General features: G+C 38.4%; 18 non-coding genes across 18 annotated transcripts; all 18 read left to right on the plus strand.

Annotated features, from left to right (window-relative positions):
- Positions 1 to 8: 8 nt before the first annotated feature.
- On the plus strand, positions 9 to 81 carry TRNAR-UCG (transfer RNA arginine (anticodon UCG)). The gene has a single exon. It is a non-coding gene; the product is annotated as a tRNA-Arg (tRNA).
- A 503-nt stretch (positions 82 to 584) lies between these two features.
- TRNAR-UCG (transfer RNA arginine (anticodon UCG)) lies at positions 585 to 657 on the plus strand. Its single transcript has one exon. It is a non-coding gene; the product is annotated as a tRNA-Arg (tRNA).
- A 499-nt stretch (positions 658 to 1156) lies between these two features.
- Positions 1157 to 1229, plus strand: TRNAR-UCG (transfer RNA arginine (anticodon UCG)). Its single transcript has one exon. It is a non-coding gene; the product is annotated as a tRNA-Arg (tRNA).
- Positions 1230 to 1727: 498 nt separating this feature from the next.
- On the plus strand, positions 1728 to 1800 carry TRNAR-UCG (transfer RNA arginine (anticodon UCG)). Its single transcript has one exon. It is a non-coding gene; the product is annotated as a tRNA-Arg (tRNA).
- An 875-nt stretch (positions 1801 to 2675) lies between these two features.
- Positions 2676 to 2748, plus strand: TRNAR-UCG (transfer RNA arginine (anticodon UCG)). The gene has a single exon. It is a non-coding gene; the product is annotated as a tRNA-Arg (tRNA).
- Positions 2749 to 3246: 498 nt separating this feature from the next.
- TRNAR-UCG (transfer RNA arginine (anticodon UCG)) lies at positions 3247 to 3319 on the plus strand. Its single transcript has one exon. It is a non-coding gene; the product is annotated as a tRNA-Arg (tRNA).
- An 898-nt stretch (positions 3320 to 4217) lies between these two features.
- Positions 4218 to 4290, plus strand: TRNAR-UCG (transfer RNA arginine (anticodon UCG)). Its single transcript has one exon. It is a non-coding gene; the product is annotated as a tRNA-Arg (tRNA).
- A 498-nt stretch (positions 4291 to 4788) lies between these two features.
- On the plus strand, positions 4789 to 4861 carry TRNAR-UCG (transfer RNA arginine (anticodon UCG)). Its single transcript has one exon. It is a non-coding gene; the product is annotated as a tRNA-Arg (tRNA).
- A 498-nt stretch (positions 4862 to 5359) lies between these two features.
- On the plus strand, positions 5360 to 5432 carry TRNAR-UCG (transfer RNA arginine (anticodon UCG)). Its single transcript has one exon. It is a non-coding gene; the product is annotated as a tRNA-Arg (tRNA).
- An 874-nt stretch (positions 5433 to 6306) lies between these two features.
- Positions 6307 to 6379, plus strand: TRNAR-UCG (transfer RNA arginine (anticodon UCG)). Its single transcript has one exon. It is a non-coding gene; the product is annotated as a tRNA-Arg (tRNA).
- A 498-nt stretch (positions 6380 to 6877) lies between these two features.
- On the plus strand, positions 6878 to 6950 carry TRNAR-UCG (transfer RNA arginine (anticodon UCG)). The gene has a single exon. It is a non-coding gene; the product is annotated as a tRNA-Arg (tRNA).
- An 898-nt stretch (positions 6951 to 7848) lies between these two features.
- Positions 7849 to 7921, plus strand: TRNAR-UCG (transfer RNA arginine (anticodon UCG)). The gene has a single exon. It is a non-coding gene; the product is annotated as a tRNA-Arg (tRNA).
- An 875-nt stretch (positions 7922 to 8796) lies between these two features.
- On the plus strand, positions 8797 to 8869 carry TRNAR-UCG (transfer RNA arginine (anticodon UCG)). Its single transcript has one exon. It is a non-coding gene; the product is annotated as a tRNA-Arg (tRNA).
- A 498-nt stretch (positions 8870 to 9367) lies between these two features.
- Positions 9368 to 9440, plus strand: TRNAR-UCG (transfer RNA arginine (anticodon UCG)). The gene has a single exon. It is a non-coding gene; the product is annotated as a tRNA-Arg (tRNA).
- Positions 9441 to 10337: 897 nt separating this feature from the next.
- On the plus strand, positions 10338 to 10410 carry TRNAR-UCG (transfer RNA arginine (anticodon UCG)). Its single transcript has one exon. It is a non-coding gene; the product is annotated as a tRNA-Arg (tRNA).
- Positions 10411 to 10905: 495 nt separating this feature from the next.
- Positions 10906 to 10978, plus strand: TRNAR-UCG (transfer RNA arginine (anticodon UCG)). Its single transcript has one exon. It is a non-coding gene; the product is annotated as a tRNA-Arg (tRNA).
- An 875-nt stretch (positions 10979 to 11853) lies between these two features.
- TRNAR-UCG (transfer RNA arginine (anticodon UCG)) lies at positions 11854 to 11926 on the plus strand. Its single transcript has one exon. It is a non-coding gene; the product is annotated as a tRNA-Arg (tRNA).
- A 498-nt stretch (positions 11927 to 12424) lies between these two features.
- TRNAR-UCG (transfer RNA arginine (anticodon UCG)) lies at positions 12425 to 12497 on the plus strand. The gene has a single exon. It is a non-coding gene; the product is annotated as a tRNA-Arg (tRNA).
- Positions 12498 to 12738: the final 241 nt, after the last annotated feature.

Genomic DNA, 12738 nt, shown 5'->3' on the forward strand with positions numbered 1-12738 from the left:
GTACTTAAGACCCCGTGGCCTAATGGATAAGGCGTCTGACTTCGAATCAGAAGATTGCGGGTTCGAGTCCCGTCGGGGTCGTATGGGCTGCTACGATTTAGTTTTCTGCAAGATTGCACAAGAACACCAGCTGCACTCAATAAAAAAATACGTCGTGAATACTGTTAGCGGATAAGAATTTGCGAAATTAAAGAAATAACATTGATGTGCTGGATCAGATAACTCAGTCAATTTGACAGTAATTTTAGGATCTAGACACATAAAACACCTTGTGGCATTATAAATAAAACGCAAAATACTATTACATAAAATACCAACGAATAAGGCATGTGACATCGAATCACATAATTGCGGTCCGAGTCACATTGTGGTCATATGGCGATGCAATAATTGTGTGTTCTGCAAAATTGAACTGCTACACCTGTCACAGCCAAACATGCAACTATTTCAAGAATAAATTTAGCAGGTGCAAATTCGCAAAATCGCAAATATGGGGATGTGCAGAACCCAACGACTTATTCAATTATCCAGGTAAAAAGGAATTCGTAAAAAAATTAGATGGCACAGGATGAAGATGTACTTAAGACTCCGTGGCCTAATGGATAAGGCGTCTGACTTCGAATCAGAAGATTGCGGGTTCGAGTCCCGTCGGGGTCGTATTGGCTGCTACGATTTAGTTTTCTGCAAGATTGCACAAGAACACCAGCAGCACTCAATAAAAAAATACATGGTGAATACTATTAGCGGATAAGAATTTGCAAAATTAAAGAGATAACATTGATGTGCTGGATCAGATGAGTCAGTCAATTATACAGGAATTTTAGGATCTAGACATATAAAACACCTTGTGGCACTATAAAAAAAAACGCAAAATACTATTGCAACATAAAATACCAACGAATAAGGCATGTGACATCGAATTACATAATTGCGGTCCGAGTGACATTGTGGTCATATGGCGATGCAATAATTGTGTGTTCTGCAAAATTGAACTGCTACACCTGACACAGCCAAACATGCAACTATTTCAAGAATAAATTTACCATGTGCTAATTCGCAAATATGGGGATGTGCAGAACCCAACGACTTATTCAACTATCCAGGTAAATAGGAATTCGTAAAAAAATTAGATGGCACAGGATGAAGATGTACTTAAGACTCCGTGGCCTAATGGATAAGGCGTCTGACTTCGAATCAGAAGATTGCGGGTTCGAGTCCCGTCGGGGTCGTATTGGCTGCTACGATTTAGTTTTCTGCAAGATTGCACAAGAACACCAGCAGCACTCAATAAAAAAACTACATGGTGAATACTATTAGCGGATAAAAATTTGCAAAATTAAAGAGATAACATTGATGAGCTGGATCAGATGAGTCAGTCAATTATACAGGAATTTTAGGATCTAGACATATAAAACACCTTGTGGCACTATAAAAAAAAACGCAAAACACTATTACATAAAATACCAATGAATAAGGCATGTGACATCGAATCACATAATTGCGGTCCGAGTTACATCGTGGTCGTATGGCGACGCAATAATTGTGTGTTCTGCAAAATTGAACTGCCACACCTGTCACAGCCAAACATGAAACTATTTCAAGAATAAATTCACAAGGTGCTAATTCGCAAATATGGGAATGTGCAGAACACAAAGGCATATTCAATTATCCAGGTAAATAGGAATTCGTAAAAAAAATTAGATGGAACAGGATGAAGATGTACTTAAGACTCCGTGGCCTAAGGGATAAGGCGTCTGACTTCGAATCAGAAGATTGCGGGTTCGAGTTCCGTCGGGGTCGTATTGGCTGCTACGATTTAGTTTTCTGCAAGATTGCACAAGAACACCAGCAGCACTTAATAAAAAAATACGTGGTGAATACTATTAGCGGATAAGAATTTGCGAAATTAAAGAGATAACATTGATGTGCTGGATCAGATGAGTCAGTCAATTAGACAGAAATTTTAGGATCTAGACACATAAAACACCTTGTGGCACTATAAAAAAAAAACGCAAAATACTATTACATAAAATACCAACGAACAAGGCATGTGACATCGAATCACATAATTGCGGTCCGAGTGACATTGTGGTCATATGGCGATGCAATAATTGTGTGTTCTGCAAAATTGAACTGCTACACCTGTCACAGCCAAACATGCAACTATTTCAAGAATAAATTTAGCAGGTGCTAATTCGCAAATTCGCAAATATGGGGATGTGCAGAACCCAACGACTTATTCAATTATCCAGGTAAATAGGAATTCGTAAAAAATTAGATGGCACAGGATGAAGATGTACTTAAGACTCCGTGGCCTAATGGATAAGGCGTCGGACTTCGAATCAGAAGATTTCGGGTTCGAGTCCCGTCGGGGTTGTATGGGCTGCTACGATTTAGTTTTCTGCAAGATTCCACAAGAACACCACCAGCACTCAATAAAAGAATACATGGTGAATACTATTAGCGGATAAGAATTTGCGAAATTAAAGAGATAACATTGATGTGCTGCATCAGATGAGTCAGTCAATTAGACAGGAATTTTAGTATCTAGACATATAAAACACCTTGTGGCACTATAAAAATGGGGATGTACAGAACCCAACGACTTTTTCAATTATCCAGGTAAATAGGAATTCGTAAAAAAATTAGATGGCACAGGATGAAGATGTACTTAAGACTCCGTGGCCTAATGGATAAGGCGTCTGACTTCGAATCAGAAGATTGCGGGTTCGAGTCCCGTCGGGGTCGTATTGGCTGCTACGATTTAGTTTTCTGCAAGATTGCACAAGAACACCAGCAGCACTCAATACAAAAATACATGGTGAATACTATTAGCGGATAAAAATTTGCAAAATTAAAGAGATAACATTGATGAGCTGGATCAGATGAGTCAGTCAATTATACAGGAATTTTAGGATCTAGACATATAAAACACCTTGTGGCACTATAAAAAAAACGCAAAATACTATTGCAACATAAAATACCAACGAATAAGGCATGTGACATCGAATTACATAATTGCGGTCCCAGTGACATTGTGGTCATATGGCGATGCAATAATTGTGTGTTCTGCAAAATTGAACTGCTACACCTGTCACAGCCAAACATGCAACTATTTCAAGAATAAATTTACCAGGTGCTAATTCGCAAATATGGGGATGTGCAGAACCCAACGACTAATTCAACTATCCAGGTAAATAGGAATTCGTAAAAAAATTAGATGGCACAGGATGAAGATGTACTTAAGACTCCGTGGCCTAATGGATAAGGCGTCTGACTTCGAATCAGAAGATTGCGGGTTCGAGTCCCGTCGGGGTCGTATTGGCTGCTTCGATTTAGTTTTCTGCAAGATTGCACAAGAACACCAGCAGCACTCAATAAAAAAATACATGGTGAATACTATTAGCGGATAAAAATTTGCAAAATTAAAGAGATAACATTGATGAGCTGGATCAGATGAGTCAGTCAATTAGACAGGAATTTTAGGATCTAGACATATAAAACACCTTGTGGCACTATAAAAAAACGCAAAATACTATTACAACATAAAATACCAACGAATAAGGCATGTGACATCGAATCACATAATTGCGGTCCGAGTTACATCGTGGTCGTATGGCGACGCAATAATTGTGTGTTCTGCAAAATTGAACTGCTACACCTGTCACAGCCAAACATGAAACTATTTCAAGAATAAATTCACAAGGTGCTAATTCGCAAATTCGATTTAGTTTTCTGCAAGATTGCACAAGAACACCAGCTGCACTCAATAAAAAAATACGTCGTGAATACTGTTAGCGGATAAGAATTTGCGAAATTAATGAAATAACATTGATGTGCTGGATCAGATGACTCAGTCAATTTGACAGGAATTTTAGGATCTAGACACATAAAACACCTTGTGGCACTATAAAAAAAAAAACGCAAACTACTATTACATAAAATACCAACGAATAAGGCATGTGACATCGAATCACATAATTGCGGTCCGAGTCACATAGTGGTCATATGGCGATGCAATAATTGTGTGTTCTGGAAAATTGAACTGCTACACCTGTCACAGCCAAACATGCAACTATTTCAAGAATAAATTTAGCAGGTGCAAATTCGCAAATTCGCAAATATGGGGATGTGCAGAACCCAACGACTTATTCAACTATCGAGGTAAATAGGAATTCGTAAGAAAATTAGATGGCACAGGATGAAGATGTTCTTAAGACTCCGTGGCCTAATCGATAAGGCGTCTGACTTCGAATCAGAAGATTGCGGGTTCGAGTCCCGTCGGGGTCGTATTGGCTGCTACGATTTAGTTTTCTGCAAGATTGCACAAGAACACCAGCAGCACTCAATAAAAAAACTACATGGTGAATACTATTAGCGGATAAAAATTTGCAAAATTAAAGAGATAACATTGATGAGCTGGATCAGATGAGTCAGTCAATTATACAGGAATTTTAGGATCTAGACATATAAAACACCTTGTGGCACTATAAAAAAAAACGCAAAACACTATTACATAAAATACCAATGAATAAGGCATGTGACATCGAATCACATAATTGCGGTCCGAGTTACATCGTGGTCGTATGGCGACGCAATAATTGTGTGTTCTGCAAAATTGAACTGCCACACCTGTCACAGCCAAACATGAAACTATTTCAAGAATAAATTCACAAGGTGCTAATTCGCAAATATGGGAATGTGCAGAACACAAAGGCATATTCAATTATCCAGGTAAATAGGAATTCGTAAAAAAAATTAGATGGAACAGGATGAAGATGTACTTAAGACTCCGTGGCCTAAGGGATAAGGCGTCTGACTTCGAATCAGAAGATTGCGGGTTCGAGTTCCGTCGGGGTCGTATTGGCTGCTACGATTTAGTTTTCTGCAAGATTGCACAAGAACACCAGCAGCACTCAATAAAAAAATACGTGGTGAATACTATTAGCGGATAAGAATTTGCGAAATTAAAGAGATAACATTGATGTGCTGGATCAGATGAGTCAGTCAATTAGACAGGAATTTTAGGATCTAGACATATAAAACACATTGTGGCACTATAAAAAAAACGCAAAATACTATTACAACATAAAATACCAACGAACAAGGCATGTGACATCGAATCACATAATTGCGGTCCGAGTGACATTGTGGTCATATGGCGATGCAATAATTGTGTGTTCTGCAAAATTGAACTGCTACACCTGTCACAGCCAAACATGCAACTATTTCAAGAATAAATTTAGCAGGTGCTAATTCGCAAATATGGGGATGTGCAGAACCCAACGACTTATTCAATTATCCAGGTAAATAGGAATTCGTAAAAAAATTAGATGGCACAGGATGAAGATGTACTAAAGACTCCGTGGCCTAATGGATAAGGCGTCTGACTTCGAATCAGAAGATTGCGGGTTCGAGTCCCGTCGGGGTCGTATGGGCTGCTACGATTTAGTTTTCTGCAAGATTGCACAAGAACACCAGCAGCACTTAATAAAAAAATACGTCGTGAATACTGTTAGCGGATAAGAATTTGCGAAATTAAAGAGATAACATTGATGTGCTGGATCAGATAACTCAGTCAATTAGAAAGAAATTTTAGGATCTAGACACATAAAACACCTTGTGGCACTATAAAAAAAAACGCAAAATACTATTACATAAAATACCAACGAATAAGGCATGTGACATCGAATCACATAATTGCGGTCCGAGTCACATTGTGGTCATATGGCGATGCAATAATTGTGCGTTCTGCAAAATTGAACTGCTACACCTGTCACAGCCAAACATGCAACTATTTCAAGAATAAATTTAGCAGGTGCAAATTCGCAAATTCGCAAATATGGGGATGTGCAGAACCCAACGACTTATTCAATTATCCAGGTAAATAGGAATTCGTAAAAAATTAGATGGCACAGGATGAAGATGTACTTAAGACTCCGTGGCCTAATGGATAAGGCGTCGGACTTCGAATCAGAAGATTTCGGGTTCGAGTCCCGTCGGGGTTGTATGGGCTGCTACGATTTAGTTTTCTGCAAGATTCCACAAGAACACCACCAGCACTCAATAAAAGAATACATGGTGAATACTATTAGCGGATAAGAATTTGCGAAATTAAAGAGATAACATTGATGTGCTGCATCAGATGAGTCAGTCAATTAGACAGGAATTTTAGTATCTAGACATATAAAACACCTTGTGGCACTATAAAAATGGGGATGTACAGAACCCAACGACTTTTTCAATTATCCAGGTAAATAGGAATTCGTAAAAAAATTAGATGGCACAGGATGAAGATGTACTTAAGACTCCGTGGCCTAATGGATAAGGCGTCTGACTTCGAATCAGAAGATTGCGGGTTCGAGTCCCGTCGGGGTCGTATTGGCTGCTACGATTTAGTTTTCTGCAAGATTGCACAAGAACACCAGCAGCACTCAATACAAAAATACATGGTGAATACTATTAGCGGATAAAAATTTGCAAAATTAAAGAGATAACATTGATGAGCTGGATCAGATGAGTCAGTCAATTATACAGGAATTTTAGGATCTAGACATATAAAACACCTTGTGGCACTATAAAAAAAACGCAAAATACTATTGCAACATAAAATACCAACGAATAAGGCATGTGACATCGAATTACATAATTGCGGTCCCAGTGACATTGTGGTCATATGGCGATGCAATAATTGTGTGTTCTGCAAAATTGAACTGCTACACCTGTCACAGCCAAACATGCAACTATTTCAAGAATAAATTTACCAGGTGCTAATTCGCAAATATGGGGATGTGCAGAACCCAACGACTAATTAAACTATCCAGGTAAATAGGAATTCGTAAAAAAATTAGATGGCACAGGATGAAGATGTACTTAAGACTCCGTGGCCTAATGGATAAGGCGTCTGACTTCGAATCAGAAGATTGCGGGTTCGAGTCCCGTCGGGGTCGTATTGGCTGCTTCGATTTAGTTTTCTGCAAGATTGCACAAGAACACCAGCAGCACTCAATAAAAAAATACATGGTGAATACTATTAGCGGATAAAAATTTGCAAAATTAAAGAGATAACATTGATGAGCTGGATCAGATGAGTCAGTCAATTAGACAGGAATTTTAGGATCTAGACATATAAAACACCTTGTGGCACTATAAAAAAACGCAAAATACTATTACAACATAAAATACCAACGAATAAGGCATGTGACATCGAATCACATAATTGCGGTCCGAGTTACATCGTGGTCGTATGGCGACGCAATAATTGTGTGTTCTGCAAAATTGAACTGCTACACCTGTCACAGCCAAACATGAAACTATTTCAAGAATAAATTCACAAGGTGCTAATTCGCAAATTCGATTTAGTTTTCTGCAAGATTGCACAAGAACACCAGCTGCACTCAATAAAAAAATACGTCGTGAATACTGTTAGCGGATAAGAATTTGCGAAATTAAAGAAATAACATTGATGTGCTGGATCAGATGACTCAGTCAATTTGACAGGAATTTTAGGATCTAGACACATAAAACACCTTGTGGCACTATAAAAAAAAAAACGCAAACTACTATTACATAAAATACCAACGAATAAGGCATGTGACATCGAATCACATAATTGCGGTCCGAGTCACATAGTGGTCATATGGCGATGCAATAATTGTGTGTTCTGGAAAATTGAACTGCTACACCTGTCACAGCCAAACATGCAACTATTTCAAGAATAAATTTAGCAGGTGCAAATTCGCAAATTCGCAAATATGGGGATGTGCAGAATCCAACGACTTATTCAACTATCGAGGTAAATAGGAATTCGTAAGAAAATTAGATGGCACAGGATGAAGATGTTCTTAAGACTCCGTGGCCTAATCGATAAGGCGTCTGACTTCGAATCAGAAGATTGCGGGTTCGAGTCCCGTCGGGGTCGTATGGGCTGCTACGATTTAGTTTTCTGCAAGATTGCACAAGAACACCAGCAGCACTTAATAAAAAAATACGTCGTGAATACTGTTAGCGGATAAGAATTTGCGAAATTAAAGAGATAACATTGATGTGCTGGATCAGATAACTCAGTCAATTAGAAAGAAATTTTAGGATCTAGACACATAAAACACCTTGTGGCACTATAAAAAAAAAACGCAAAATACTATTACATAAAATACCAACGAATAAGGCATGTGACATCGAATCACATAATTGCGGTCCGAGTCACATTGTGGTCATATGGCGATGCAATAATTGTGTGTTCTGCAAAATTGAACTGCTACACCTGTCACAGCCAAACATGCAACTATTTCAAGAATAAATTTAGCAGGTGCAAATTCGCAAATTCGCAAATATGGGGATGTGCAGAACCCAACGACTTATTCAATTATCAAGGTAAATAGGAATTTGTAAAAAATTAGATGGCACAGGATGAAGATGTACTTAAGACTCCGTGGCCTAATGGATAAGGCGTCGGACTTCGAATCAGAAGATTTCGGGTTCGAGTCCCGTCGGGGTTGTATGGGCTGCTACGATTTAGTTTTCTGCAAGATTCCACAAGAACACCACCAGCACTCAATAAAAGAATACATGGTGAATACTATTAGCGGATAAGAATTTGCGAAATTAAAGAGATAACATTGATGTGCTGCATCAGATGAGTCAGTCAATTAGACAGGAATTTTAGTATCTAGACATATAAAACACCTTGTGGCACTATAAAAATGGGGATGTACAGAACCCAACGACTTTTTCAATTATCCAGGTAAATAGGAATTCGTAAAAAAATTAGATGGTACAGGATGAAGATGTACTTAAGACTCCGTGGCCTAATGGATAAGGCGTCTGACTTCGAATCAGAAGATTGCGGGTTCGAGTCCCGTCGGGGTCGTATTGGCTGCTACGATTTAGTTTTCTGCAAGATTGCACAAGAACACCAGCAGCACTCAATACAAAAATACATGGTGAATACTATTAGCGGATAAAAATTTGCAAAATTAAAGAGATAACATTGATGAGCTGGATCAGATGAGTCAGTCAATTATACAGGAATTTTAGGATCTAGACATATAAAACACCTTGTGGCACTATAAAAAAAACGCAAAATACTATTGCAACATAAAATACCAACGAATAAGGCATGTGACATCGAATTACATAATTGCGGTCCCAGTGACATTGTGGTCATATGGCGATGCAATAATTGTGTGTTCTGCAAAATTGAACTGCTACACCTGTCACAGCCAAACATGCAACTATTTCAAGAATAAATTTACCAGGTGCTAATTCGCAAATATGGGGATGTGCAGAACCCAACGACTAATTCAACTATCCAGGTAAATAGGAATTCGTAAAAAAATTAGATGGCACAGGATGAAGATGTACTTAACACTCCGTGGCCTAATGGATAAGGCGTCTGACTTCGAATCAGAAGATTGCGGGTTCGAGTCCCGTCGGGGTCGTATTGGCTGCTTCGATTTAGTTTTCTGCAAGATTGCACAAGAACACCAGCAGCACTCAATAAAAAAATACATGGTGAATACTATTAGCGGATAAAAATTTGCAAAATTAAAGAGATAACATTGATGAGCTGGATCAGATGAGTCAGTCAATTAGACAGGAATTTTAGGATCTAGACATATAAAACACCTTGTGGCACTATAAAAAAACGCAAAATACTATTACAACATAAAATACCAACGAATAAGGCATGTGACATCGAATCACATAATTGCGGTCCGAGTTACATCGTGGTCGTATGGCGACGCAATAATTGTGTGTTCTGCAAAATTGAACTGCTACACCTGTCACAGCCAAACATGAAACTATTTCAAGAATAAATTCACAAGGTGCTAATTCGCAAATTCGATTTAGTTTTCTGCAAGATTGCACAAGAACACCAGCTGCACTCAATAAAAAAATACGTCGTGAATACTGTTAGCGGATAAGAATTTGCGAAATTAAAGAAATAACATTGATGTGCTGGATCAGATGACTCAGTCAATTTGACAGGAATTTTAGGATCTAGACACATAAAACACCTTGTGGCACTATAAAAAAAAAACGCAAACTACTATTACATAAAATACCAACGAATAAGGCATGTGACATCGAATCACATAATTGCGGTCCGAGTCACATAGTGGTCATATGGCGATGCAATAATTGTGTGTTCTGGAAAATTGAACTGCTACACCTGTCACAGCCAAACATGCAACTATTTCAAGAATAAATTTAGCAGGTGCAAATTCGCAAATTCGCAAATATGGAGATGTGCAGAACCCAACGACTTATTCAACTATCGAGGTAAATAGGAATTCGTAAAAAAATTAGATGGCACAGGATGAAGATGTACTTAAGACTCCGTGGCCTAATGGATAAGGCGTCTGACTTCGAATCAGAAGATTGCGGGTTCGAGTCCCGTCGGGGTCGTATGGGCTGCTACGATTTAGTTTTCTGCAAGATTGCACAAGAACACCAGCAGCACTTACTAAAAAAATACGTCGTGAATACTGTTAGCGGATAAGAATTTGCGAAATTAAAGAGATAACATTGATGTGCTGGATCAGATAACTCAGTCAATTAGAAAGAAATTTTAGGATCTAGACACATAAAACACCTTGTGGCACTATAAAAAAAAACGCAAAATACTATTACATAAAATACCAACGAATAAGGCATGTGACATCGAATCACATAATTGCGGTCCGAGTCACATTGTGGTCATATGGCGATGCAATAATTGTGTGTTCTGCAAAATTGAACTGCTACACCTGTCACAGCCAAACATGCAACTATTTCAAGAATAAATTTAGCAGGTGCAAATTCGCAAATATGGGGATGTGCAGAACCCAACGACTTATTCAATTATCAAGGTAAATAGGAATTCGTAAAAAATTAGATGGCACAGGATGAAGATGTACTTAAGACTCCGTGGCCTAATGGATAAGGCGTCGGACTTCGAATCAGAAGATTGCGGGTTCGAATCCCGTCGGGGTCGTATTGGCTGCGACGATTTAGTTTTCTGCAAGATTGCACAAGAACACCAGCAGCACTCAATAAAAGAATACATGGTGAATACTGTTAGCGGATAAGAATTTGCGAAATTAAAGAGATAACATTGATGTGCTGGATCAGATAACTCAGTCAATTAGAAAGAAATTTTAGGATCTAGACACATAAAACACCTTGTGGCACTATAAAAAAAAAACGCAAAATACTATTACATAAAATACCAACGAATAAGGCATGTGACATCGAATCACATAATTGCGGTCCGAGTCACATTGTGGTCATATGGCGATGCAATAATTGTGTGTTCTGCAAAATTGAACTGCTACACCTGTCACAGCCAAACATGCAACTATTTCAAGAATAAATTTAGCAGGTGCAAATTCGCAAATTCGCAAATATGGGGATGTGCAGAACCCAACGACTTATTCAATTATCAAGGTAAATAGGAATTTGTAAAAAATTAGATGGCACAGGATGAAGATGTACTTAAGACTCCGTGGCCTAATGGATAAGGCGTCGGACTTCGAATCAGAAGATTTCGGGTTCGAGTCCCGTCGGGGTTGTATGGGCTGCTACGATTTAGTTTTCTGCAAGATTCCACAAGAACACCACCAGCACTCAATAAAAGAATACATGGTGAATACTATTAGCGGATAAGAATTTGCGAAATTAAAGAGATAACATTGATGTGCTGCATCAGATGAGTCAGTCAATTAGACAGGAATTTTAGTATCTAGACATATAAAACACCTTGTGGCACTATAAAAATGGGGATGTACAGAACCCAACGACTTTTTCAATTATCCAGGTAAATAGGAATTCGTAAAAAAATTAGATGGTACAGGATGAAGATGTACTTAAGACTCCGTGGCCTAATGGATAAGGCGTCTGACTTCGAATCAGAAGATTGCGGGTTCGAGTCCCGTCGGGGTCGTATTGGCTGCTACGATTTAGTTTTCTGCAAGATTGCACAAGAACACCAGCAGCACTCAATACAAAAATACATGGTGAATACTATTAGCGGATAAAAATTTGCAAAATTAAAGAGATAACATTGATGAGCTGGATCAGATGAGTCAGTCAATTATACAGGAATTTTAGGATCTAGACATATAAAACACCTTGTGGCACTATAAAAAAAACGCAAAATACTATTGCAACATAAAATACCAACGAATAAGGCATGTGACATCGAATTACATAATTGCGGTCCCAGTGACATTGTGGTCATATGGCGATGCAATAATTGTGTGTTCTGCAAAATTGAACTGCTACACCTGTCACAGCCAAACATGCAACTATTTCAAGAATAAATTTACCAGGTGCTAATTCGCAAATATGGGGATGTGCAGAACCCAACGACTAATTCAACTATCCAGGTAAATAGGAATTCGTAAAAAAATTAGATGGCACAGGATGAAGATGTACTTAACACTCCGTGGCCTAATGGATAAGGCGTCTGACTTCGAATCAGAAGATTGCGGGTTCGAGTCCCGTCGGGGTCGTATTGGCTGCTTCGATTTAGTTTTCTGCAAGATTGCACAAGAACACCAGCAGCACTCAATAAAAAAATACATGGTGAATACTATTAGCGGATAAAAATTTGCAAAATTAAAGAGATAACATTGATGAGCTGGATCAGATGAGTCAGTCAATTAGACAGGAATTTTAGGATCTAGACATATAAAACACCTTGTGGCACTATAAAAAAACGCAAAATACTATTACAACATAAAATACCAACGA

Source organism: Saccoglossus kowalevskii, chromosome 2 (assembly GCF_978046115.1).
Source record: "Saccoglossus kowalevskii chromosome 2, keSacKowa6.1, whole genome shotgun sequence".
Taxonomy (NCBI): domain Eukaryota; kingdom Metazoa; phylum Hemichordata; class Enteropneusta; family Harrimaniidae; genus Saccoglossus; species Saccoglossus kowalevskii.